At 46.2% G+C, this 27,902-nt stretch overlaps 1 protein-coding gene across 1 annotated transcript in view; it reads left to right on the top strand.

Moving 5' to 3' along the window:
• The window catches only part of MID2 (midline 2), a 60,769-nt gene that overhangs the window by 6,145 nt on the left and 26,722 nt on the right, over positions 1-27,902 (top strand). The window lies entirely within an intron of this gene.

Genomic DNA, 27,902 nt, shown 5'->3' with positions numbered 1-27,902 from the left:
TATTTCCTACACACAAGAAAAGGAGTTAGCTTAGAATTAGGGTTGCAATTGAGATTGCTGCAACTCCCACGCAAAACATTGGGGAGCGTTACCAGAAAAACATGAAAATCTTTAGTTGTGTTCTGGGAGAGCTTGTACGTTTGAGCTACTTTACTCTTGTAGAGAATGAGATATGCATTTATTAGATCTCCTCAAGGCCAAGCTAGAGGAAGAGATTCAAAACCAGTGGAGACATGGGTCTGACCAGAAGCTCCTCTGACCTGCTTTGGCAAAAGGATGCAGTATTGGGATGGTAGTTGGGCATGTCCTGCTCCATGACTAGATGCAGGCTAATGTCGCTTCTGTGTTTCAAAAGTCAAAATCTGTGGCTGCTTCGGGCTGCTGTAGGGAAGGGATCAAAACGTAGCCTGGTTTTGGTGGAGCTCTGTGTTGTTTAGGTTTTTCCATCAATGCAGAAGATATAAATATGTATTGCAGAAGACATGTAAAGCCCTCATATGAGATAGGTGAGCCAGATCTGAAGTCTGCGGGCAAAGCGCGATAGCAACCAAATGTTTTTTTTTTTTAATAAGATGCCACATATTTATTCATTTATTTATTTAGTAATTAAACTCCTTGGAGCAAAATGCCTTCATTTCAGAAAGTCGATGCTAATCTGCTCACCTGGCACATCATCTGCAAACTCAAGTGTGCAAAAGTGATGAAGCTAATGGTTAAAGATAAATATCACCCTTATGGGACTTGATAAGCCTAAATTCACTTTTTTTTCTTTTAATCAGCTATGTGAAATCATATGTTCTCAGAAAGCAGTAATTTTAAATAATTCCACGTTAAATATTCCGTCCTGATAGATGTTATCAGCATCAGTTTATTACAATGCACTATATCCCTTCAAGGGAAAAATAGTAACTGGGGAACAAAGAAGTTGGCAGTGTATCTTTTTATCCCCCAGTAAGCGTGGGGTGACGTTGGTTGGACACCATCACGGGAATATTTGTGTCATGAGCCTGCTACCCCGAGGTGTTTTGGAAAATTCCCTTGATCTGCGTGTCAGGTGCAGAGAGATGTGTGAAGCCACAGCTTTCATGCTGGCTACCCTGGAATTAAAAATGCAGACTGCTCTGGGTCCTCCCAAAGCCACTGTTTGAAGCTGGAGGAAAGGAAGGGAGATGCAGGAATGTCCCTGATGATATTCTCAGAAGTTTTGTGGAGCAACTCAGCCTTGGAAAACTTGGTCCCTGGCCTTAAGGATGTGGGTCCCTATTCTGGCAACATGCCAATGCGAGGGAAACGTGGCTTATGTGGACCGAGCCCTGTGGTGCTAGGCAGCAGGCTGCTCGCATCACAGTTGTCACCATGAGGGACACAGCTGTCCTTCCAGGCATCTCTCGCTCCCTGTCCCTTTGGCTTGCCAGACTGCCTTGTCTTAAGGTGTGTTTTCCCTTTAGGTCAGTGCTTGCAGAGTGATTGTGGGGCAACGTGTGTGACACCACCCTGTGACTTTTACTGCCTTCTTCCGCACTTGGTGTGGTGCCCATCAGCAGATTTATGTGTGAGATCACAAGCTTAGCAGTCAGATTTTCAGCGCTATTTCTGGACAGTGAGAATAATCTCGAAGATCTAAGATGTAATATTTTTTTCCAGCATAAACAAATCCCCGTCAGGCCTGGAGCTACAACCCTGTAGTTTTTCAAGCCAGTTTATGTTCCCAGCGAACGCTAATCTTTGTTCTATCCATCCCTTGTCGTGTGATTTAACATTTTTTTCCCCTGTCAACAGGTTTGTTAACAAAACAAATGCTTTTATGTTATCGTTTTCTCTGTGGGTGCTTTGAATTTGTATTCTCTGTTGCAGTTTATACATTTGCATGTAATTCCGCTTTTTCCTTCCGTGTGTTCCTACTGTTTATCTATGATAAAAGCTCTTGCAGGAAAACTTTGTCTTGCATAGATTTTCCTCCCCTAACCCAGGTACGGCTATTTTCTGAAATAATTGCAGACTTTATATCCGGTAAGGATGACTTGTTTTGGGAAGGGGATGCTGCAACATTTGCATGTTGTCGCCTCTTAACAGTTCCACTTGGCAGGGGTGGCTGGATATCGTGGCTGTGCAGCAAGGATCACCCCAGAAGTGGCTTGCCCAAGTCTGCAACACCCTTGCCTGTGTGGAAAGAGAGGCAATTAATATTCCAGCCCTGCATAGATGGTGTTTAATATTCAGGAAATATTGCTTTATGGACATAATGAATATTCAGAGCGCCAATTAGCATCGCGTGGTTAATTATGCTCTGGGTGCGATACAGTGTGCGTGGCTTTTTTATTAGGCCCATGCTCAGCTATTCGTGGTGCGTAGGCTCACTCAGAAAACGTGTCCCAGGAACGCTGGGGATCTTTAAGTAATTTGGAGAATCAGTTGTGTGCGCTTTGGCAAGTGTAATATGAATTTCATAGCAGGTTTGAAGTCATGCTCCGAGGTGCTGAATATTGCTATTATTATCACATTAGATCCTTAAATAGGTTTACAGGTGTTATTAAGTGATTTTACCATGACAGTTGACTTTTCTTTTTTTTTTTTTCTTTCTTTTAAACTCAATTCAAATATCTTGGTAGAGTGCGCTTGATGTGCCCTTTTAGAGGACTTCATGTGTTTCCTGATGAAAATCCTTCTTCATTTGACTGGGGAATAGATCTTGGGACCTGGAGATAAGAGATGTGCAAGGCTACCTGTTCCCTGAAGTGGCTCCTACTTTGCTTTTTTGTTTTTTAAATGTTTCCTTGCTCCAGGGAGCTCACGTCATTACTGGGAAGAGGGACCTGTCTTGGTCCTCCTGTTGAGCAGACCTCCTATGGCAGGAGGACCCTCAGGGAGGGCACAGGCATCACGGAGCAGGTTGTTGCCATCAAGGTGACTTGCTCAGGATCCAGCTTACCCTCTCTGGACAGTGTGGGCCTTTGACATGGGTGCTATGAATGAGTGATGATGGTGACGAGAGCCACGGGTTCCCATCACTGCCCTAGGACATTGCTAGCCCTAAAGCAGTTCCTCCTGGCCGGGTGGCCTGTAGGAAGCCACGACTGTGGCATCTGGAGGGCTCTGTCCTTTCGGGATGTTGCGACTGTATAATGCTATATAAGGTGTAATAGAAACTATGTATTTCTATGCTGTAATGGCAAAGATGGAAGTATTGCCACGGACCATGCAGCCAAGCAGGATGACAGCGCTGGCTAATTAGTGTGAGTGAGCCGTCACTTGCTGATTCAACTAATTAGGCAGTCAATCCTCCTGACCTGCGCTTCTCCTGTGATTGTGTTCTGGCCCTCCTCGACCGGATTAGTGTTGCTGCCCTTCGTTAATGCTAATGGGAATTGCATTCCTGAGCCTCTGGAAGCTCTCCGGCTTCCTGCCTGCTTCCCAGAGTCCGGGGTTGGCCTGCCGCTTTGGCACTGAGACTCCTTTTGAACTTGGCCTTCCCCAGGCAAGGGAGGGGGTAGGCGACGTGGTGGGGGACAGCTTGCCGGCGCATGGAGAGCGCAGGCGCGCGCTCCCCCTGTTCTGCTGGCAACACCAACCCCGTCCTGGCTGGGCTCCCAGATGTTTGAGCAGGCTGCCCGGGAGCGACAGCTCAAGACGCAAACCTAAACTGTCCCGTTCCTGCTGAGCTTACGGTGCTGGCTTCGAATGCCAGAAGTGTCTGTATGCGCTGGACAACTCGTAGGCTTGAGAGCTGGTGAGCCGATGCACCTATTTTTAGGGGTTGGAGCTCTGCATCCTGACCGCCTTTGCTGCTCAAAGCAAAATGAGTTGCAAATGTGAAGAACAGAAATAACGCTAGCAAGCTCCAAGTTGTGGATTAGGTGTCTCTTTTCTGCTTCTGCCCATTGTGTTTCTTTTGATTGGTTTGGGACATTGTTTTGGCTTTGGGTGGAATCCTGTCCAAAAAATGTTTTTGGCGAGGTAGTTAGTGCAGTTTTCCTTGTCCCATGTCTTGTGCAAGCAGTTCTTCATTAGTCATTCACTACAGACAGGCCTCAGACTCCTGGAGTAGAATACACAAGGTGTAAAGCTGTTGTTACATGCCTTGGTTTCTCCCTTTTCAACTCCTTCCGCCTAGGTTGTACAGCTGAAGTTCGCATGAGGTGCGCACCATGAGTCTTGAAGAGGTTCAATATGAGCATTGTGGCTCTCCAGGCTAGCAATTGAGCCAACGGAGCACATCTCCAGCACGTCACATGGCTTCCTATGCCACAGAGGTGTGCATGGTGGTCCCTCATTACTAAAGGCTGCTGGAGCTAAGAGTGTGGGTACCAAACTGAGGGAAGCTTGCAGGGGTATATATGGCTCTTTCACCTGTGGAGAGCTATCAGAGTAATCACCAACATCCCACTGCCTGCTTTAAATACAGCACTCAAATGCATCCCATGCAAGCCTAGCTGCTTAGGTGGAAAGAAAGAGGTTTTAGGAGATTGTTCATCAGGTTGAATTTGTTGGATGGCAGTTCAGAAGCCTCGTCTCTGCTTCCATCTGAAAAGCAACGTGCTGTAAAAGGCCAGACTTCCCCTTCATGCTCCATGTGCCAATATCCCTCCATTTGGGGAGAGCAAATATATCCCTCAAAGGAAACATGGTTCTGATGAAGCTTGTTTGCATTGTTGGCCAACTGGCCATATAACAAGAAATGAGATTTCATGACAGTCCTGTGCTAAATAGATATGGTGTGCTGTCTTGCATTCCTGAGGAGCTGTGTTTCTTTCTACCAGGGAAAAAGCAGTCCTTAGCTTTTTCCCAGAGGCTGTTGCTCTGAATTTGGACAAGTCCATGTTCACTAATGGGATATTTCTGAGAACCATCACTGAGTGCACCAACATTATGCCTCAAACAAGCGCCACAAGTTTCAAGGCAAAAAGCGTTGTGACGGGTCAGGGTTTGGCCTTTTTGTCTTCAAAACCGGGCTGATGTGCATCTGAATCCCCGTGAGCCTCTGCTTTCCACTTTTCTGAGCATTTCTGGCTTATGGAGTAAGCTTGGAAAATAATGTGCAAAAAGGAGTGTGTTATGCAGGATGTGTTAAAGCAGTAAGTCCAAAATCTTTGCTTCCTCCCCTGATGGTCTTTAGGGAACCAAACATCTGGCATCAGAAGAGATCCAAGAGCAAACATATAGGAGTTGTCTTTTTATTTTATTTATTGTGTTTGCAAAATGAAAGTCAGAGCCTGATCGTTACAGCCAGTGCAGCTCAGAGTCCTGGCAGTTGTCTGAAACTTGCAGCTGAGTGACCCTAAAAATTGAGAGTATTATGCAAAAATGCCCCCTACTTGGCCATCCAAACAGGGAGTTAGGTTCTGCCCAAAGCTCCATCAAACTATGGAAAAGGTGCTTTCTAAGGTAGTGTTTTAGGATAATGGGACAAAAAATGTTTGCCATATGTAGTTTACAAAACTGAAGGCTCTTTCTAATCTCAATTTTTAAAGACTTATCTCTAAATAAGTCTCCCTAAATACTCCCATACCATTTAAAAAGGTATTCTTCTCAGATAGCTAGTGCATGGAACCATTTTTATTAAAGTTGGATGGAGTTTCAAGGCTTTATTAGGTGTGAAAGTTTAAAGCTGGAAGTTCTCTTAACAATATTTGCAGGCATAAAAAGGGGAGAAGGTCTTGAGGAAGTCATAAGCTTCGTAGGGGTGTCTAGGGAGCTCTAACTTTTTAGGAGGCTAATAGCAAGACTAAAACTGCATTTCCTTTATAAGTTCTAATTTCCTTTAACCCACGCCTCACTTCTGATAAAAATATTGTTCTTCTGAAAAACTTCTTAGACTTGGTTCTTTTATAGAAACCCAAGTCATCTTCAAAAATTGAAAGATGTAGAGATGGTGTCACAAAGAAATAAGCTTGGTTGATGGGGAACCTATTTTAGGAATCCTGTTTGTGATTTAAAAGTGCCAAATTCATTTTGAAAATATGACTGTAGTGAGGACAAATGCAGAGAGTTATTTATGCGTATCCAGTATATCTAGTTTTAGATGAGAGGTAGGAAATTCCGTATAGTCTGTAATATATTCTCTTCCCCTATTCTTCCAGGCACAGGCAGTGGAAATCACAATAACTGATAGGAATTGCTATTCAGACATTTGCCTGGTGAAGGAGACAAGGGTATGGTTGATGGTAGTTGCTCTGCTGTGGGCCAAGAGCTACAGGAACTCTATTTTCAGAGGAAGTGATTTATATCTCATGGCTCACTGAGCTCTGCTGCCTCCGTCTTTGGAATTGCCCATTGGGCAAAGTCGTCCTTCCATGCTTTGCTGAAGCCGTGGCAGCAATGTCTGCCACAGAAGTCACAGAAAGCAGTTTATTTCTTGGGATATCTATATCTCTCAGCTCTGGAAGATGTTAGATTTTCCTAGCAACACCCTTCCCTTTGCATGTGAAGCTTGCAAGTCTTGGCTAAAGCTCCGTCTTGGACAATTTGTCCCTTGACCGATTGCCAAACGTATGAGATGCATCGGCTTCCCCAAAGGCCTTCCAAGATCTCAGCAAAGTAAGAGTGTCAGGACGTGTTTGCAAAGGTGGATGGGCACTGTGTGAGCTTTGGCCCAAGAGGTTCCCCAGGGGTGAGGGACACGTGGGCTGTCCCTCCTCTAGGGAGTGACAAAAGAGTGCAGGGAGCGATTCCTGGCCTTACCTTCTTGCTCTTTGTAGCAGAGGAGTTAGAACAAGAGGCAGTGCCTGATTTACAGGTATGCACTGCTGCTGTCTGGGAGAGCAGGAGATCAGCTGCGCTCCTGTGCCTGCCCATCTCTGCAGTCCACCTGAAAAACAGCTGTGTAAAGATGTGAGCAAGAGCCATTCAAGCAGCCTAAATTGCTTCTTGCCGAGCAGTGGCTGGCTCAGCTTTTTCCGTTGGCTGTGCTTTGATCTGACAAGCATTTGTGAAGAAAATTAGCTGCAAGGCCTTTGCTTTTGTGAAACACAAGCAGTTTGGAGCACAAAATGTGAGCTCCAAGTAGCTGCACTGCACAGGCCTGCTGTGAGTAGGTGTGCTGCACAGAACCATTGCAGCCTCCCGTGGCTTGCACTGATTTGCTCCCCAACTTGGAGTTTTGATTCTCCTCTTGAGAATCCTACTCCTGCTGACACCAAGGACCAGCATTAGGTATCCTGCCTTAGTAAAGATACTGGCGTTGAGCTCACAGGATAACCATCTCTTACGACCTCTGTTCTCCTGAAGTCTCCTTTTGCCTTTAAGCATTTGTTTGAGTTGGGGGAAGAGTTTAATCCTTGCCAAAAGTGAAAGACCTAATTAATTAGCGATTAAATTAATTGCTTAGGTCATAGCTGTGGATGCTGTTCTAGTCCCTCATCTCCAGATAAGACCTCTCTGTTGTGGCAGCATGGGCATCCTTCGCCCACGTGCTGGGCTTCTTTGACTGCTAGCAGCAGCTTGAACTGCATTTGCCCCAAACCAGGTTACGTAATTCAGCCTCTAACTATTTGCTTGCCTAAGGCAAATTCGACATTTCCATGCCTCAGTTTCCCATCTTAAGAGCAGTGCTGTATCAGATTGGCACTTGAAAGGCAGAAAATCACTGAGAGAAACTACTACTGAAGGGCAAAACAGTCTCCTGAACTCAGAGTTCAGCTGGCAAAGGGAAGAGCTATCGATTTTTCCTTTACCTTGTTTTTGAAGGAACTTCTCATTTTATGACTCAACATTATGTGCTATTAATGATTTGCTGTCTCAACTTTTGTTTTAAATCTTGGCTGTTCACCCTTTTAAAGGTTAAGTGCACAAGTGGCAGTATGCAGGAGTTATTCTGGAGAGCAAAACACTTTCCCCCTTTGTCCATTTGTTGTCAACTCCAAGAAAAGCAAAGTCAAGACCCAGAGGGGCTTGGTTTCTTTTGAAGCCAAAGTGAGATAGAAAGAGTGTAAGAAAATGCCCCAAAAGTGGCAGCTAGTGATAAATACCGTTCTGTAACAGATGTAAAAACCTTCAAGTGCAGTTCAGCATGCCAAAGAAATATACCCAGAATGGTGCACTGCTTCCCAGAAAGTCTCCACTGCCTGGGACAGTGTAGTGTTTTGGAAGCAACTTCTTGCTGTGTTTCTTATGCCTTTAATTGGCTTTATGGCTGCCAGTATCTACTGTTGCTTTCTCTATCATAGCTGCATTCGTTCTCTGGTGGTTCTTGTCCCGATTTCTTTGCCTGAAGGATACCTCAGCATGTGTTTTTATGGGGCAGAGTATTGTGCTCTCCTGACGTTCTTGGTTCCTCTGGAGACTTGCCTAAAAGCTGCCAGTGAGGGTCCACGCCACCTTACCTTGCTTGTGTCTTCCAAATGGTGTGTGAACTGCACACTACAACTGCCCGGATTGCGTATGGGTTGGGTGAGCCATAGCAGTGCAGGAAAGATTCTGAGTGATTAGGACCATAGAAATTGCTGGGCCAGGGCAGACCACCTGTCCATTCCATCATTTCCAATATCCCAGCATTCCTCTTTGCTTGCAGTTACCATCTGATGAGTTGGAGAAGATGGGGAGAAACTCGGTGCACGTTATTGTTAGTGACACATAAGTTCATAACTTGGATTCTAAATTTTCTTCCCATACCTTCTGATTAGCTGTTGAACCTCTTTCATGGTCTGCCTTAAAACTATTCTGTAGTTTCTCATTGTCTATCTTTGGATGTTTTTATTTGGAAGCTGCTGTCTTATTAGAGATGTGCTATTCCTAGAAATGCTTTGAGTCCTGGTATTAAATGGCCGAACAGTGATGGGGTGCAGAAGATTAGTGTGGCTTGCTGGGCAGTGAGAAAAAATAAACTCCTGGTTGGTTTGAGAAGCACCATCTCTGCCGTGTGATCCTGAAGCTTTGCTCTGCAGTGTTGTCTGGTTAAGACTTAAAGCACTGATCATTAAAAGGACATGAAGACCTTTGGACTGCTTTACATCTAGTTGCCCCTGGAAATAACTGGATGTACTTGGATGCACTCAATTTGCACTACAGGATATGTGTGGATGCATCCCTACAGTTGGCAATACTCAGCATGTTCTTTCTGGGGTGGAAAAAATTAGTTTAACCCTTCATTCATAAAATACAGGGAGAGTCTTGCCTATTAGCATTTTTCTTCTGTGAAGCTTCCATCTTCTGTCCCCAAAGTACAATCCCTAAATCAAGCACGAATCAGAACCAGTGCCTTGGAGCAAGACCCAAAAGCTTCTTTTTCCTCTGGCCCAAAGTGTGAAGGACGTGTGCATTTGCGTTCAGGACCAGGCTCTGATCTGCGAGCTCCTGCTGCTGGAGCATGTGTTTATCTGCAGTGGCTGCTCCTTCTCAGGCTTCACACTGGGCCATCACTTGGCAAATGGCTCCTTTGATGCAGTCCCTGTGACAAATTACGCCTTGGGTGCACCCAGATTCCCAGCATGGTCTAAATGTCAGATGTTCAGAGTACATCAGAATAAAGGAAGATTTACACCCACTGTAATCATCTTTCTAATGGCAATAGGTTTTGGGTGGCTGGTGCTATTCCCTCAGTGCCGGAGTTCTGAAAGTTGTTTTTTTGCTTTAATCTTAAAAGTTCGAAGAACAAAAGATGAATTTTAGGTTTTCACAGCAGAGCCTGGCTAGGGATGATGTATCTGCATGGCTGAAGGAAGAGCGAATCCACAACCCTGCGACATGCACTGCAGTGTATCAGAACTCTTCTCATTTTTCCATATGGGCACGCATACAGCCACGTGCAGGCTTGCTAGTGGGAGCTGAGCTAATGCAAACGAGCTCTGGGTTGCTTGGAATCATAGTGATGCCTTGACAGGAATCCTGTTGTCTGTCCATTTGCCCAACACTTCCACCGGAGACAAATGGTTGGTTATTTATTGTTCTTTACTTCTTGTGCTAGAGTTCTTTGAGCACATACCCATGCTGTGCACGGAACAGCACGTTTGTCAAGACGCGTAAGACCTCCTCGGTGCAGCTCTGCTCGTCTGTAGTGCTAGAGATGTTAATGTACTCTGAGAAGTAAATCACCATCTCCATTTCATGTTGCTTCCAAGGTCAGCCAAGTCTTCTTCATCTTCTGTGTCCAAGATGGCGTTTGCATTGTAGGGTGATGATGCCTCATGTTAAGACTGGTCTGAGCTAGCACATAAGAAGATATGTTTTCCATCCATACATTTCTTAGTGTTTGCATCTTTGTCATGGGCTGTTCAGCCCCAGGCATTCCTGAAACACCCTCCATGTGGTGACATCTGTCCCCTCTCCATCAAGGCCTCAACTTGCCTTATGCCATCGTCACCCTTTTCTTGTTAAGTGTAGCATCAATGGTGTTGTTGGCAGGGCGCTGGCTGGGAGCCCAAGCAGTGGCCAGGATGTGCTCAAACCCTTCTGCATCCTCTTTTGTTGAAAAGCTAGCAAGGCTTAACCTAACGTACTGACACTTGTAGTATCCCCTGTCCTTTCCAGCAGGAAATATGTTTGGGACCATTTGGGAAACAGGGAGAGGGGGAAATAGTGAATTACAAAAGGATTTTCACTGCTTTGGCTTTTTGTTTTATTTTAAACAGGAAGCACAGAGAGAAAATGACTGCTCTTCTGCAATCTGTTTGCTGCTCTCTTGGTGCTAGAGGATGACACCAGCAGTGCTGATTAAATATCTATATCTATATAAAAAGAATAACCCCAAGCCCACACTAGCAATTAAACATGTCGCTTGCTGAGCTCCCAAGTAAATCTTGATAGGTAATGCAGGACTTTTATGAGGGTGTTTTGATCAGCTAAGTTATGTGCATTAGTCCACATATTTTTCACTCTTAATGAAATGTTCTGCAGAGACCTCCTGGCAGTGCCTGGGAGTTGCTTTGCCAGCACCAGTGACAAAGTGTGGGGGTCCCAACCAAGGGTGGCAGCAGGTTTGGCATCCTACATCAGGCACCAAAAGGCAGACAGGGGCATGATGCAGGGTGCTCGGGCAATCCAGTTCTTCTTGTGTCAACAGAAGTGAAATCTGTGGCAAGCAACTGCTGGCTTGATATGCTGGAGAGCTCAAGGGCTCTGAAGGAGCCATCATTTGCAAAGAGAGTGCAATGCCAGGAAGTAACTGGCAAGAGTGGCTAGTGTCTGTCTGCACTGTCTCATACTCAGTTGGCAAGTGGAAAGGTGGAATTTGCAGTTACTCCTCACTTGAGAGGCACGTTTGACTCACCTGACATAACCATTGCAAACTTGGACTGAAGCTGTATTGATCATGTAGGCCATCATGGAATTCTTGCATCCATCCCAGCTTGCTGCAGTTTGGAGTAGCCTTTGGACACAGGCTTGTTGTGTTTGTCCTGATCAGCTCTCCATGATCAGGGACTCAATCAGGGAGATTCTGATCTCCCTTGACTTCTTTCCATCAAGTCACGTCTTTTGGAGTAATGGTGAATGCTGTTGCTTGATCCTGCAGCTGATCTCTGCCACTTTGTTGGGGTGCAAAGTGAGCATTGTGGGATGATGCCCTTGGGTGTCCCAAAGCTAGGACCCTTAGTTGCAGCACTTCTGTGTGTGCTGTGTCCCTTGTGCAGCCTTGCAGGGATTTGCTGAAGACAAGGACGCACAAACTCATGGATGAGTAGGCTCCTCACATGTCCTTTGGGAGCCAGAACTTCTCCCTGAAAGTCAGCGTGGGTCAGCCTTTCCATTAAGCCACTGAGATGTCCTGTTTCAGCACATCCGAGCCTGCCCACGCTTCCTTCCCTTTGCCTTCCTGCCATTGCTTTCCATTTTGTGGCCCTCATTTCCATATTTCATCCTTTGCTGCTGCTTCTTACACAAATCTTGGCACCTCTTCAGCCTGCTGATAACACACAGCCCCTAGTGAGGTGCTGCAGTCAAGCGCGTCATTGAAATAAATTGTCTCATAAATTATCAACAAAACCAGCTCCTGCGCTCCAACGTGCTGTGGTGTCCTGGGCAAGGAAGCTGAATGCTTTTAATATCACAGCACAGAAAAAAAAAGAGTCGTTCTTATATTCAGCCAGATCCTTGGAAAAGGAAGGGGTGAAGCCAGTGTGGGAATCACCCACAGTGTGACCTGGGTCCCCCTGTCCCCGTTGGGACTAATTTCCTAGACCAGAGCTGGGAAAAGGAGTTGGCACAGAGAAGTGACTTCCTCCTATCCTCTCTGCCGTCTCAGTAGCCGCTTTTGCTTGGGGGAGAGGATTGATTCTGCACCTTAAAATATCACTTGCCTCTCTGCACTGCCGCTGTGCAGCAGGGTTTGCCAAGAAACGTGTCTGAGCTCAAATCCGTCTTGCCTGTTGGATGGGTTGACTTGCTCTTCTGGGAGGAGCAAATGGCACAATGGTAGGAGGATTTGGGTTGGAAGGGCCCTCAGGTGGCCCCAGCAGCTGGAAGGATGGTGCAAGCCCTGCCAGATGACGGGTTTCCCTGTGATCCCTCCAGCCCCTCTTGTCCTCTGTGTTTGTGGATTATTTAATTCCAAAAGACAGCGGTTCCTTTAAGTTGAGAAATTTTCATATGTGGTGGAGAATTTGCACGTCTCTCCTAGATGGAGAACGTGTCCTGTGGAGAATTCTTGTTTGGACACACGCCACTTTGTACAAATTTTTGTGTGAGTTAGTATAGTGAGTCTGCATTCCTTTTCATTATAGTGGTCCCTTAAAAAAAAAAAAAAGCAACTTAGCTGTCCTTTACCTATCTGGGTTTGCCTTGGGAACAGCAAGGACTGTGGCATCTTTTATTTTAAAGCCTGGTGTTTTCATGCGATAACAGAATCGAACCCTCTTCTCCCTGGGGAAAGGACCTCTCCTGCAGGATGCAGCTCTTTAGCCTTTGTCTCGGAATGATTTTGAAGCCGCAATTTAGTGAAATAATGGAAAAGTCACATTTTTCTTCTCTGCTAGGTGGCCTTTGGTGGCTAGGGCAAGCAATTGGGATGGTAAATCCTTAGTAGTCCTGGTGCATGTCTCCGTAGCCCTCTCCACAGAGTGTTTTTTGTAACAGATGGGCTATACGTCCCAAGTGCCAGAGCACACAAATCTGGCAGTTTGGGCTTTACATAATGCGCAATATGGTTAAGTGAGTGGGCTGGGGGATTTATGACAAAACATTTTTCATCTATGAATAGAGTTGTTTGGGGAAACACACTGGCAGGGTCCTCCTGAGCTTGGCTGTTTTTCTCATCCAGGCTCCCGGCCAAGTGGAGGAGACCCCAATTTGCTTGGGTCTGTGCTTCCTGCAGTGCAGGAGGTTCTTCCTGATGCAGAACAGGTCCTTTTTGGTCTGAAATAGGAGGGAGTGGGGAAGGTTCCTTAAAACTGCTGAGTTTACTGCTCAATACTGCAACTGCTACTAGCAGTAACTCCTGTGCACCTAGTACAGTTGCACTTGACCAAGGTTTGTCATTGCTTTTGTCATTAAAAATAAAAAAAAAGGCAGTGAAGGAGACATGGATGAGTGATTTAAACTTTCGAGGACAAAGCGTGGCAGGACACATCCACAGCATTCCATGACCCTGCTCCCATCTAACACGCTCGGTTTGTCCTGAGATTTTGCCTGGTAGCACCTGACCGCTAGGAGCAATTCTGACCTCCTTGCCAGGAGGCAGTGCTTGCTCGCTCTTTTTTTTTTTTTTTTTTTTCCTGAAACTGAAGCAAAGAGCCTGTAAAATGAGATATATAGAATTATTGTAATTAGCATCCATAGATTTTATGAATGGAGAGATGTGATGGCGGTGGACATGGTTGGGCACTCCAGTGACTTTCCTCTTTTCTCCTTAAGCGAGCATCACTGTTCTAAAAAGCTAAGTGCTGTTGGTTATACTAAGAGAAGGAGAGCATCCAGGAGCTGTAGAAAAGGAAGGAATCATCTCCCGTGGGAATAACGACCAGTGCTTGCTGCCAGGCATTACAGAGAGGTCATTGACTTTCATTGAGAGGCTTCGAGCTGGAGCACAAAGAAAGATAGACCAAAAAAAGAGGGCGAGGGGGAAGGGAGGTTGTGGAAGGAGCAATAAAAGGAACAGCTTTGGAAAGGGTTTAAATCCTAGTTGTGCAGAACTGGAGAGCTTGTCTTGCACGTTATCTGTGGCCAAGCTTTTTTCAACCTTGGGTGATTCTTCTTGGGCAAGCAGAAAGATGCCTTACACCTAGCAAGTTATTTAGTGTTCGATTAGTTCCTTTTTAAAATGTTGCAAAACATCTCAAGCTGAAAATAAAAATTCAATGCTGATTGCTTCTGGTTTCAAAGGCTGTGGCAAGGCCTCCTACAAAAGATGCATGTTTGCAGACGTGCTTGCCAGCATGGATATTAGCAGTGTCAGATAGAACAAGAAGTTCCCCTTAGCAAAGATTAGCTTTTAAAGAAAGATGAGGGGCTGGGAAAAAAGAAAAAAAAAACCTAGATAAAGGTTTTCTGAGCAAGCCTCTTTGTGGAGGTCCCTGCCAGGAAGATCAATGAGGTTGTTTTATTATTGTGCCTCGACACTGCTAAATTATGAAGGAGTCTTTTGAGCTGCTGGTTAGTGTGTAGGGAAAGAAAGCTGCTGCGGAGAGCTGGAGGAGGGCTGCCTGCCTGCCTGCCTGGCGTACGATGCTGGAAGGAGGCAGGGAGCCTGTTCCCTTTGCTGGCGCTTTATTTTAATACTCCCTGATCCTGCTGAAGATGATTGTTTGGGTCCCTCGGATGAAGACAGGGAAGGCCTTTACATTCCATCTACTTAACACAGCAGAGGAGCATGGGCTAAGGTGAGGTTGAGATGATTTGTGTTTTTTTTTTCCTTTATTATTAATATTATTTGAATGTTTTTGTGGTGTGCTGGTGTTTTTTGGAAAGCCCATCCTTTGGGTGGCAGAGGCTACCTGAGAACCTCCCCATGTGTTTCTCAGGAAATATAAAGTGTGTGGGGAGAGGCTGGGGTATTATCCTGAAGCTCCAGTGCTGACTCAAATCCACTCCAAAGGCTGCAAAAGACATAGAAGGCAAAGAAAAGAGTGCCCACAATGGGTTTATTTATTTTTCTGAAAGTCTCCGGATTTTTTTGCCGGTCTCATGACTTGCTTGGGTTCTGACTCATAAGGTTTGAATGCTGGGGCCTTGGCAGCCTTGTGCATTTGCAAGCACAGATGAGCAAAATGATGGGTTTGCGTAAACTCGGTGATCTGGGGATCTGCTGGAGCTGGGCTTGGTTTCCCAAAGCCTGGGCTGCCTGCGGGTACTGAGCTGAAGGAGGCCGCAGTCCACATCCCCAGCATGACCTGCATTCACCATTGCAGCCCTGAGCAGGCACTTGGTGCAGCCAAAAATCTTTCGAGACAGAGCCATGGCTTCATGGAAGCTCAGAGGCACTTGGGCCTCCATAAGAATAAGGGAATAGAGAAGGTGCTCTGTTAACTTCAACTTGCGTGTAGGAAGGGCTCCTTTGAGTTTTCTAGGTAAATAACTGGAATTTTAGGGTTCTTCCTGTAGTTTCTGTCTCTCACTGTGAGAAATGGTGGGACCTTTTTTGTGTTTTTTTTTTTTTTTTTTTTTTTTTTTTCCTGAGAAAGCAAGAAAGAACGATGGCAGGTTTATGCTTCCCCAGGAAAGCTTTGAGCCAATTTTAAAGCAGCTGAAACAGGTCTTGGCATGATGAGACGTCCTTGCGCTTGTCTTGGAGGCTCTAGCAGTTCCTCCCCTCTGCATTTTCCAGATGTTGTAATGCTTTGAACAAACTTTCTTGGTTGAATTTTGTCCTTTTGCTGCCTGATGGCCTTCAAAAAGGCTTCAGCAAAGCACACTGGGTCACTAAGGAGCTGTAAGGGAATCGGGAGCATCTCTGTGGTTTCCATTCCCCAGTCCCCAGTGGCTGGAGAGAGCATTAACGGGTGATGCAGCTTCCTGGTGTTCCTAGGAGTTTCCAGGAATTTTTTCTTTGTTTTTATTGCCAAAGATAGCAACTAGGGGACCGGGAAGGCAGAGTGGATAGGATTTTCCTATGCTCTCGACTGCACAAGGAGTTAAAGTGTTCTTGCCCTGCTGCAGTCAGTGCGTTTACCCCGGGGCTGAGGTTGTACCGGTGTGTGCTTATCGCAAGATCTCCGTCTCTGGCGTTAAGTATCTCACTGTGCCTTAAACACAAGCAGCAGATCAGCCAAAATCAGCCCCGTCCTGGGCAGCTGCCTGCTGCCTCGTATCTGCTTCCAAGAGAAACCCGTGGCTTCGTCTCTGTCTCGGCGCTTTGGCAGGGTTTGCAGCTCGCCCCCGCTCTGCTCAGCCGAATGCTGCGGACGGGAGCGTGGGGGAGAAACCCGAGTTGCTCCTCAGGCTTTCTCACGGCCTCTGTGTCTCCTCCATACACAGCCAGGTGCTGGGATTGTGGTATCGGTGCGCTGGGATGTCCCCCCCACTGCCAGCAATGTAGCTTGGAGCGGGTGAAGGAGAGAACTCGGGTCAAGTTCCTCGTGTATCCACATCCACCATAGGATGGAGGGGGCACAATATCCCAGTCCCCCACTTGCTCCCTGCTTTCTGTTTGGGTTAGGATGCTTGAGAGGCCATTGGAGCAGTCCCAGTGTCCCCCTGCCCCATAGGGGGAATAATACCAGCCCTTTCACTTGAAGCAGCCTAACTACAAGAGGCAACTGCACTTTAGATGTTAAGGCTCTGGCAGGTCACTTTGGGGTTAATCATCTCCCTTTGTCACTGTCTTCCTACCTTTGCGCAGCTGGACATGGATGGAGGCTCCAGGAATATCCTCACCATCTCCTGGGTCCCTTCTGCCCCAAGCAGAGCGGTCCTGGCCCAGTTTTCTGGGTAACCAAGAGCATCGAGGGGTAATCAATGCCTTCCTAAATTGGAAGGTCTATGGCAAGGAGCTCATTCACGCTTCATTCCTGGTCTTAGAAGTGTTTTGCTGTCGTCCCTTCCAGCCCCAGTGCCGGAGTGCTGCCAAACAGTGGCGTGGTTTGAGGGATGTCTTTTTGAGAAGCCGCTACCAATGTTTTGTGACAATTAATCTCGCTATTTATATCAGTATAATTAGCAACGTTATTAATATTATCGAGGCGCCACAGTGCTAATTATATGTCTGCTTAACATGTACTATCAGTGCTGTTTAAAATCCAGTGTAATTCTGCTTGACATTATCCCTACCATTAGCGTTATTTGTTGTATGCTGCAGAGGATAATTTGATGCATCTGATCACTGCAATCCCAATTCTGCACATGGGGACCGTTTACTGAAGCTTTGGAGCGTGATGCCACCAAGTGGTGCAAGTTTCCTAGGGATCTTCCCCAGAGAAGTTCTCCCCTTCATCTCCTGCCCCGACAGCTCTTGGAAAGGGGAGGGAGCCCGGGAGAGTCCTGCCAAAAGCAAAGCTGAAGCTTGGGGTCTGCTCCGGCTTCTGTAGGAAGTTCTCCACATTTTTGGTGGCCCCATCCCTCCCATTGAGGGTGCATTGAGTTGTGGAGCTGCATGTGTAAACGCTCTCTGGCCTTGCAATAGCTGAGAGGGAAGAAGAAAAAGAAAATTAAATGCGCACAGGATTTACAGCAATGGGGAATTCAAGCCCAGCTGCTATCATGTTTGATCCTCGCGTTTGATCCTCGGAGCTGGGAGTGGAGTTTTTTGAGGACAGGATGGGAGCGGGAAGGCACTTAATAGCAGGCTCAGTACTTCGTTATCATTCGTTTGCAGCAGTCTCACTGCCCTCTTTCCAGCACGAGAACCTGAAAGAGGGGAAGGCTTCATTACTTGAAAGGGGGGTAGGATCTGCTTGGAGCCAGACAAGTAAATATTTAAACAGCTTTGGCAAGTGCCCTGTGCAGGGATGAGCTCTAACCTGCAGTGAGTGGGTGGTGGGAAGGTTTTCCCCTGGGCAGGTCGTTCTGGCACTTCTGACCACCAAGCTCCTTGCTGAGAGATGCTGGTGCAAATCAGTAGGTCTCTCGTGTCCCAGAAATGGGTCAAATTCTGTCCCATGCTCACTCTGTAGGTAGCCTTTCTCTAGCTAGAGGGGTACATCGTCCCGTACAGTGTCTGGAGTGAGATGTAGGTTTTCAGAGACTGTATGCAGGTTTAGGTCTATCCTCCAAAGTTCCATATGGAGGGAGCTGCATGCTTGGGGAAGGAAGGGAGGCTTCAGGCCTGATGGGCTCTTCTTGCATCACAGCCCTTTCCATGGTGGGGTGGGGACCAGGGAAACTTGGATGAGATACAATGGGAGGCCCCATCCAAGATGTCATTGACATCTTTTTGATTGCTCCAGAAACACTGTGCTGTGGCAGGTGGCGGCTGTGCCAGAACAGTCCTTTGCTGTTGCATGGGAAGGGAAAATCAGTGACTTTCACAGTAGTCTTCTCCTTCCCCGTGTACAAGGAAGGTTCTCCATGAGCTCTTCCACTCCATGTGAACCTCCATTTTTCCCTATCCTTGGCCATGGAGACAGAGGCCTCCTCTTGGCCCTTCCCCACACTGTCCTGCTTCTTAGTCCCCCAGAAGCAGATGAGCCAAATAGACACACAACATGGGATAAGCCTCTCTGGAGCTGGGGAACAAGTGGGAATGGTGGAAAATGAGCCAAGGTGGATTTGACAACCCACAGCATTTCCACAGGCTGTCTTTTGCCTGGCTGTTTACTCGAAATAGCAATGCTCCTGCTATGTCACTGTGTTTCTGCCAAGTCCTTGGAGTGTTGTAAAGGCCCCAATGGCAGCACTAAACCTGCAGAGTCTTGAGGAACAGGCAGTGTGGAGAGAGAGGAGCTATTTGAAGGCATCATTTATGCATTTTATTGCTGAATAATATTTCAGATTAAAATCAGGTTCAGTGCTATTTTGGCATAGTAAACTCTGAGATGTGGTCGTAAGACAAGTCAAGCTCCCCTTGACTTGGTTTCTCCCCTCCTCATTTGTCACGGAGCTCTAATGCTGTATCTGATCTCTGCCAAATTCAATACATTTTTCTGCAATAATTTGAAATGCAGAAGCCTAAGCTCCACTTTCAAGCTAATTTTGTATTTGTAATTCAAAACATATCTCTCTGTTGTTTGGGCTCGAGTTCCACTTCTAATTCATTTTATGCATTTCCCATAGAGTTTTTGAGAAACGGAATCTAAAGACTGATAGGCAGAGCAGGCAGAGGGGAGGCTTTGCAGGTACCTGTGTTGAAAATTTTTATTACTTTTTTGGCCTCATCTTTTTCACGAGTCAAGTGTGGGAGTGGAGCTAGAAACTGAATGAAACAATTAACAATTCTTTGGTAAAACCATTAGCTGTCTGGTGAAAATCACAAAGCATCTTTTTGTTGTTGAGCCGGGACCACATGTTCCTGTCTCTGAATCTCCCATGCTTTTTCCCTAGCACTTTTGTAAACTTGCTGTTGAGCGAATTCTCATTGAATTTCAGCCTGTCATTTCTACAACAGAGGGTTGATTGTTTAGTTAGTGCAAAAGTGAATTTGCCTACATATTTGCCCAATGACAAATTTCCCCTTTGTATCCCAACATTGAGTGTTTAAGCTCTTTAGATGATATCATTCGCTTAGAAAGGCTGTCAAGAATTTTTCACGACTCGAGATACACACTGCACTTTGTGTTGCAAATGGTGCACTGGATGATTTCATAGGTTCTTAGGGTGCATCAGACAGTCTTTTTTTTGCTGTCAGACCTTGTTTAAAATGTGGACAAGAGCCTATACAGTACACTAGGATTTTATATACTTACTTTCCACCAAGAAAGATGGGCCCAGGAGATTTGGGCCCAGGGTAGAATAGCTTGGGAGTGGAGGGAGCAAAATGGTTAAAGTCCACAAAGTGAAGTTTTGTGGAGATCCCTTTTTTTTTTTTTTCCATTTGGTCCTATCCAGGCTTGAACACAATAGGAATAGACTCCTGAGGGATGCTAAACCAGGTTCTTTTGCATTGACTGTAGTGGGTTTCCACCTGTCTCGCCTTCCTTTTTTGGGCAGAGATGCTTCTAAAGGCAACTTTTATGTCGCTCTTTGCCTAATGTGTTCATATTCATTCTTCATCCTCAGTCTTTTCCTTCATGAGGATATACATATTTATGGCAGTGAAGCTGTGTTTCCTATCTTCTGTATTCTGAAAGGAGATTTGCTCCCTTTTGGCTTCAAAGCCAATGGTAACATGATGTTGCTTGCTACAATCCCACTCCTGTTGCATGTCTGCAATAGTCCTTCCTCCACTGTAAATCGGAGTGGGCTTGCTACCGCGGCAAGGTCTGCTTGCTCATAGCCTCATCTCTTCTCGAGCTGTGTTGGTAGTTGTGTCCTCTAGTTATTCTTTTCCATTCAGAAGGGCTCCTGGCTCAGCTTACCTCCAAATACTCCGTGATCTGATTTCTAATCCTTTTTCCATGTCTGAAGTCATAAATCTGCATTATAGTCTGTGATTTGTTGAAAGTCACTAGACAATTTTTGCCTTGTAAGGGTTGTGTGTGTTGCTCCTACCTAACCTTGAACTGGACATGGGATGTGTTTCTGCCTCATTTGGCTTATGCGATGTGGCTGCTGTAGTCGTCTGGATACAGGAACATTCTTCCCCTTGCCTAGGTCTTGAAGACCCTAGGAGACCCATCACGTCTTGCAAATTAGAACACACACTAGCTGCCACCCCTGAACTCTTTACAGCAGTTCTTGTGCTCTTGAGACCAGATTCATAAAACCACTTCGGTAACTCCCTTTGCTGCTGCTTTCTGCACCTGGAAAACCCTGTTAAGGTCTACTGTCACCAGAGTGCGCAAGGGGGAGGGTTGCCTTTGACCTTGGTTGCCCTTGGAGGGCAGGAAGAGCTAGAATGAAGGTGGCATGTGGTAAATCATTTGTTTTTGAAGCATGCCACCTTTTTACTAGTGAAAAGCTTTTGCTTTTTGCAACTGCAACATTTCAAGAAGCAGGGAAAACTTTGAAATGGCCTCCGATTTTCTGAAATTTAAAGTAAGTGCTTTGGATGCATTTCCCTTTCCCGGCCTGGAGTCACATTGGTGGAGATGTTTGCATCCGAGCCAATTGACCGGATGTCCTTTCTCATCAGTGGAGAGAAAGATGCTGCTGCAGTGCAGTTTGTTTAACCCCTTTTTAATGTCTCCCATCAGGAAGTTTATCTTTTATTAAAGTAATCTGCTTCTTGCCATTAAAAGTTTGAGAAGCCCAAATACATTGCTCAGCCATAGACATTATGTGCTACCTGCTTATATCTCATCGACTGATTTCTACCCTCTCCTCCTGTTAAAATGGGTCAGAGTTTAAACAAAGTTTTTGTTTCAGGCTGCATAAAGCGTTTGATTTCACCAAACTCTCTCTTATCCTCCCTTTTCAAGAACACAGTCCTCGTAGAGCATCACATGGAGGGCTTTCAGCATCGGTGCCAAGACTCCTTGCACTTTCTGTCACGTTGACCCAAAAGGATGATAAACTTAGCTAACCCTGATAAAAAAGAAGAGCAGCAGGAAGCTTCAAAGGGGTTTTAGGCCTCTCACACTCATGTGGAAGGTATAAATGGAACTTGGCCAGAACTCAAGGCTGCTTTTCTAAGGATGTACGTAGAAGACAAGATGTCCAGCAGGCACCAGCCCTGCAGCTGCATCCATACTGTGTCCTAGCCCTTGCCCTGGAATTCAGCAAAGGATGTTCAGATCTGCCGCATGGGAACCCCTAAGGACAGATAGGATTAGATCTGAAGAAGCTCTACCACCCCCTGGGATCTTTACCTGCTGGTGACACTGACCACAGGGCATCCGAAAATGGCCTTTCTAGACCTCCTATTACAGTTTTTGAAGTAAGCCAGTAGAAATTAAAATAGAGGAAACTCCTGGAAAAAAAGGCAATGTCTGGAATGGTGGAAATCTTTTCCTCCCTTTTGGTCTTTTTGAAGGAGTAAGTAAAAATAATGAAAAATGCACAAACAAGCTCAGGACTTGCCACAGCGAGGGAATTTCGACATCAAATGAAACAAATTTAATAAGATGTCTGAAAATCACATTCTTTTAGGTTGAAAAGCACACAGCCTGCACTGGGGAATAAAATCTCAGAGTATTTAAATAGGACAGCTCAAACAACCAGATAATGATTAGATGGCTTCAGGAATAAGAACCAGCTTGTCACAGACAGGATGAATTTAATAAAATATTTAAACAAATTTCAACAGTGCTGTGATGATAGAGAAAACCGTGATAATATCCAATAATAGAAGACTTGCTTTGAAAAGATTAAAGGATGTAAATACCAAAGGACCTAAATAAGCTTATGCAGTATTGTTGTGTAAGCATTCGTTAAGTGAGCCCTGCAGTGACTCCTTAGATCCTCTTTATAGATGGATGGGTTTAGGATGGAAGGAGAAGGAAGCAGCCATCTGGTTAACACCAGGACTGGAATAAGAGCTGTAGTCTCCAAATTGTCTTGTCTTCTGTCCTCTCAGACCTTTTTGTGGAGTGTAGCTATTCTGTGTGTGACATTTGATGGAGAATCAGTCAACACAAATGTGTCACTTGGAACACCAGCTTCCTTGTTCATTGGCTTGGGAAGTTGATACACAAAGTCCATTTTCATTGTGATTAACATGAAGCAATTATCCCTCCCATGACATCAGTCTTGGGCAACCAGGCAAAGGGGAGCATTACTACTAGATAGGCCTAGAAGAATTACAGCATCAGACACATGGGTTCTTGTAGGTGCCCTACCAGCCATCCCTGCTCCTCCATAGCTTGGAAAGAGGTTTCCTAACAAGATCTGCCCCAAGATGCCACAGCTGGAGGGTCATTAATGAAGGATCAGGAAGAGATATCACTCAAAAGGTTGATGTGCTTCCTGCCTGGAGAAATGCATTGACTTGTCATTGGCATAAAAAGAAATTGCCTGTGTCTGGAGTTTATTTGGTGGAAGTACGGAAACTGAGCTTTTCTTTGGGCCGTTCACAGTTCTTGAGTCCAGCTCACAAGGACAAAAAAAAAGATCATTTGATCCTGGGTGTCTTATAATGACTTATGAGCACTTAGGAGGATGGATGTTAGGGTGGCTTGATTTGGCCTTAGTCTCATTTTACCTAGGAAAACGGGTCAATGTTCCTTGCCAGAGAACAGTTTGTTCCTTAGGCTATGTGCTTAGGTGGATGAACTCCAGCAGTGAAAGCTGGTTAACACAGCCATTCCTCATCTCTCTGTAGCAATGAGGACAACTCACTGTAGTTGTCAGGACAGCCAAGGACTTGCAGATGTTAAGGTTCTTGCAGCATACCTTTGCTCGAAGGAAGCCACATCCCTGTCTCTGTAAGCCAAAGGTCTGGCTGTTAGACACATCCACAGGACTGGGCTGTAGAGGTGTAGGGAGCTTCCTAACAGTGTGTAGGTTTGATTGCACAGCTTGAAGCTGCAGGTGTTGCACAGAGGTGCCATCCCGCTTGGCAGAGGCAGCTTATGATAGTAACCTTGGCAGGGAGCAGGGAGGAAGGAAGGGAGGGGGCAGGAAACCAGACAGGAAATATTCACACTGAACCATAGGCATTTCTGGTGGTTTGTGGAAAGCTGGCTGACCCATGGCCGGAGGTGGTTCCCAGCCGCTGAGTCACATTAAAAGGGGGCTTAAATAGACATTTTCCTACTGTGATTTTTTTTTCTATGCTTTGGTTGTGACAGGAACTCCTATTGGCAAAGAGAAAAGAGGAGGCCCTGGCAATGCCACCGCATTTTGGAGGAAAGGTGCCCAGGGCTTGCTCTCTAGCATGGAGCCTCTTGGTCAGGCATATCCTGGATTGTTCTCATTGTTAAGATGACTTTTCCAGTAGCATCCAGGTCCTAGAGATAGAAAAGATAGTTGTGGTCCCAACTTTGGACGTGTCTTGGGGTCTTGTGACAATCAGCACCTCTGTGTTTGGTAGTAGAGGTAGGTTGGGGACAACATATTGAAAGAAGAATGAAGGATGCCTTGTAGATGCAGGGGCCACCAGGCATGGTGGGGAGCTGCAGTGGCTGGTGAGAATGAGGAGACCAGTGTGAGGGAAGGTCACTCGATGAGCTCTGGGCATGTTCGGTTGTCTGGCCACAGTCCCAAGCATTTCTCCTCAGCACCTCATTATGGTGTCCCAGGGCCAGATCCTGAGCGGAAGCAGTTCTTGGAAGACCGAGGAGCCAGGGCTGTGCTTTTGACTTTCTCCAGCCTAAGAATCCTTAACCCCAGGTGTTACCTCGCTTGCTTGGAGAGCAAGGTGATGTAACCTGGACAAACTGCAGGGGTTGATTTAAAAACAGTCAAGGAAGATGTTCCTGTGGTTCTTCAGTCTTGTGTGCACACCCTCTGGCAGGAACGATGTGGGATTAAAATGCCTAGGGAAGGTAAATGCTGGCCGTTGTTTACATTTCTTAAAAAAAAAAAAAAAAAAGTGCCAGTGGCTTTTCTATCTCTTCCAGACAGTTTTTGCCAAAAAGAAATAGCAAGGCCAGATCCATAAAATATTAGCACTGTGTAGCAGAGCTTTTATGGGCTTTAGCATAGGAGAATCTGGGAATGGTATCAAAGCAAAAGCAAAAATCTATATGTGCTGAAAGCCTTTGTCTCTCTTCTCTTCTTCTGGCCCTGCCTGTTTGTACCCTTTGGCTATGTCTGCTCCGGGGGCTCTCTTGGTTCCCCCTTGGATGATTTTGGCTTTCTTCCCAGTTTTCATTTTAGAGACTGATTGTGCAGGTCAAGCTGGGCTGAAGACTCTCCTCCTAGGAAGGTCTCAGCTGCTCAGAGCCCTGCAGGAAGGTGGTACCTTCCCTGGCCTGCCCGGCGAGAAGCTGCGGTGCTGACTCTGGAGCAAGCCGCCCAGCTGGACTTCTCGAGGACAACTGGAGCTTGCCAGAAGAATGCAACATGCTTGAAGGATAGGGCTTTGTCCCCAGCAACTAGGGGAAAATGCTGGGCACTCTTATAAACCAAGAGAGAGACAAGGTTTCCTAGCAGGTTTACAGGACAGAGGCAGCCATATATGACTTTCCCTGGCTCTTACTCGTCAAAGTGTTAATCTGTCCTGCCACTGTTGTGAGTTGACAGCATTGCAAGCCTGCATGAGCAAAAATACAGCATGTCCTTAATTTTAAGGGCCTGTTCGTTGCAATTGCAAGATTTTCCAGCTGCCAGTGGTCATGAACCACATCTGTGGAAATTGAACGTGATCATTATAATTTGCCTTGCGAGCAATGTCTTCTGCAGTTTCCATTCCCTCCCTTTTGCTACCTCTCCCCTCCCGCCTCCAACCTGCCAAAAAAACAGAGCTTGAGTGCTGCAGCGGGGGGAATGGAATTTCCTGGGAAGGATCAACAAGCCTCATCTCATCACTGCATCCTTGCTGCTGCAAAGGAGGCTTTCATATTAAGGAGCCCCATGTCTGATATGTCCTGGAAGCTCCGTGTGTTGGTTTATAGTACGGATGTGTGCAAGAGGAATAAGTGAGGGGAAAAAATAGGAGGCTATTGTGCCTGAGGATCTTGACTGGACTGGCTTGCAGATACCCACATCTCACGGACGTAGAAATCTTGCGTTGAAGAAAATGGAGCAGGTGGCCAGGGCACCTTGGACCATAGCAGAGTCTACCGCAGCTGCAAGCAAGCTGGGAGCGAGTCCCTTCTGCCGAGCTGACATGGGAAAGAGGAATAAATAACGCACTGCTGTTTCAGTACTTAAGTAAACTTCCACCCGAGCCCATCTGCTCTCATTAGGCCATCAGTTAATTAAACACCCGAGCTGCTGGGAAGCTGCCGTGTTTGCAGTGAGGTCCTGCCGAGTGCTGGATCCCTGTGCAAAACGCATGGCCAGTTGGGGCAGAGAGGAATTGCCTTACAACCCGAGAGGGTTTTGCTGTCTTTAGGGAGGTGAGGCAGGAGAGGAGTTTGCTCTCCCTAATCAGCTCTAGTGGGATGAGTTCAAGCAACGTCGATTAACTCAGCCCAAAAGAAGATGCTGGGAAAAAGCTAATAAAGCTCAAATCCAATATGTGCTAATTAGCTGGTGGCACAACAAACAGAGCTGCTTTTTTTGCATTCATTTATCCCTGTTTATTGAGTTGTGGGTTGTTTTTTTTTTTTTTTCTCCTTTCTTCTTTTTCCCCTAAACTGGAATCTGGAAGCAGGCATTAGTTGCAGTATATGCTAATGCAGCCTGCTTTGAAATGCGGTGTCTCGGAGCTCTGATTTCAGAGTCTTCCTTGCCAGCTCACTCCCCTTCAGAGCACATGGGGTTTGCAGTATGCCCAGAGCTGCCTTCATCTTTCTCCTCCTCTCTCCTCTGGCAGCTTTTAGAAGGGGCAGGGTAAGGAACCCCAGTGCACCAGCATGAGGACTAGGGGAGTTTACTTGAGGGCCAAATGCCACAGGAGCAAGCAGACAGATGCATCCCTCCCTGCAACACTCCTGGTGACTTGACCCTGAGAAATAGATTCAGAGTAGCTTCCAATTGGTCTGGCAAAGGGAGAGGTGCATGAACATGATAGGTGGCAGCAGGGGTGGCTTCTTAAAATTAAGGAAAGGCAAATAACTGGCTTACTGTATTTTCCCCAGAGTTGTGTTTGTAAGCCACTTTTCTGAGGGGTGAGAGTTCATTCTAAACTCTCAGAGGGATGTGCAGCTCCCAGCAATGATGAGTGCATTAGTCATGCTAGCATCTTGGCTTGGAGCATGGGCATCGAGGTGGCTTTCCCAGCATTGTGCGGATAGTCCCAAGCTCCTGCTCCCCAGGAGCTTCAACTCCTCACCCATGGCGTTGTGCCTGGAAAAGGCGGCCCGAGATGCCCGTGACAGACAGGGCAGGAGGATGCTGTGGGTACCAGCTCGCAGATGCACAGCTTGTTTGGATTTGGGGGTCTCCGTGTGCATGCCTGTTTATACGTACCCATGTGTTATGCGTTTGCACTGTGGGTGGAGGAGGCACGGGGGATGTGCGCCCTTTGTATAAAGCAATTATAAATGAGTAAGAGCAACAACATTAAAAAAAAAGAAGCCTTAAAAGAATTATTGCATGTAAACACTCTCCAGTTTTGGCTGCCTTTGCACACAGAAAAACGTGGAAAGTCAGGCTTGCAGTAAAGCAAATCCAAGTGACTTCCTTGCATGCCTTCTGCTAGGATCATCCAGGGGTGACCCTCGCTTTCCCCATCAGAGCATCTGTGGACCTCTGTGCTTCAAAGAGCGCAGCTCAGCGCTCGTGCCCTCTCCCTCCCCCTTCTGCCTTCCATGAACATGAAAGCAGCTCCGCTGCGATTTCAAAGCTGCAGCTTCAGTCGCGATGAGGAAGATAATTAGCACGTTAAATGTTCGATGCTTTCGTCAGATTGTGTTTAATAACCCTGAGCTGGAAGCAAAGTCAGTGGCAAGAACGGTTAGCAGTGCGGGTGTGCAAAGTGCTTACAGTTTAATGAAAGCTCTGGGAGTTTCTTGGGCTGCCCAAGTCCACAGAAGACACCACAGGGATGCTCTTTTAGCCCCGAAGCTTAAAATATTAATGGGATATCATTTCCATGACAAGCGTTGCAACAGGTAGCAAGCGCTTTGTCCTAAAACATTTCCTCTTAGTGGAATCTTGCATTTTAATGGAAAGGTAGTGTCGCTTGAATTATTGATACCAGCAAATACAAGTCCACTGTGTGTCCACAGATACCAAAATCTTTCTGAGCTGCTCCAAGCTCTGCTTCATCGCCTTCACCCCCATCAATATTGCATAAATGGGCATTTAGCATAAGAGGCAGCGCCAGGAAGTGGCTCGCGAGCTGCTCTACTTCACAGAGGGTCCCAGGCTCCATGCTGCAACCTACTAGGGACTGCAAATTGGGCACAAGCCTCCTTTCCCTCTACTCAGTTGGATGCCCCTCTCCTTCCCCTTAGGAAGGAGGTCCCCAAAAATGCTTTGCATGCACTCGGTTGTCTTTTTCCCCTCTCCTTGTG

The sequence above is a fragment of the Tinamus guttatus genome, unplaced genomic scaffold (assembly GCF_059628265.1).
Source record: "Tinamus guttatus ecotype Peru unplaced genomic scaffold, ASM5962826v1 Tinamus_guttatus_pri_ptg000287l, whole genome shotgun sequence".
NCBI lineage: Eukaryota > Metazoa > Chordata > Aves > Tinamiformes > Tinamidae > Tinamus > Tinamus guttatus.
The sequence above is the reverse complement of the archived record's forward strand: the minus strand, read 5'-3'. Positions and strand labels throughout refer to the sequence as shown.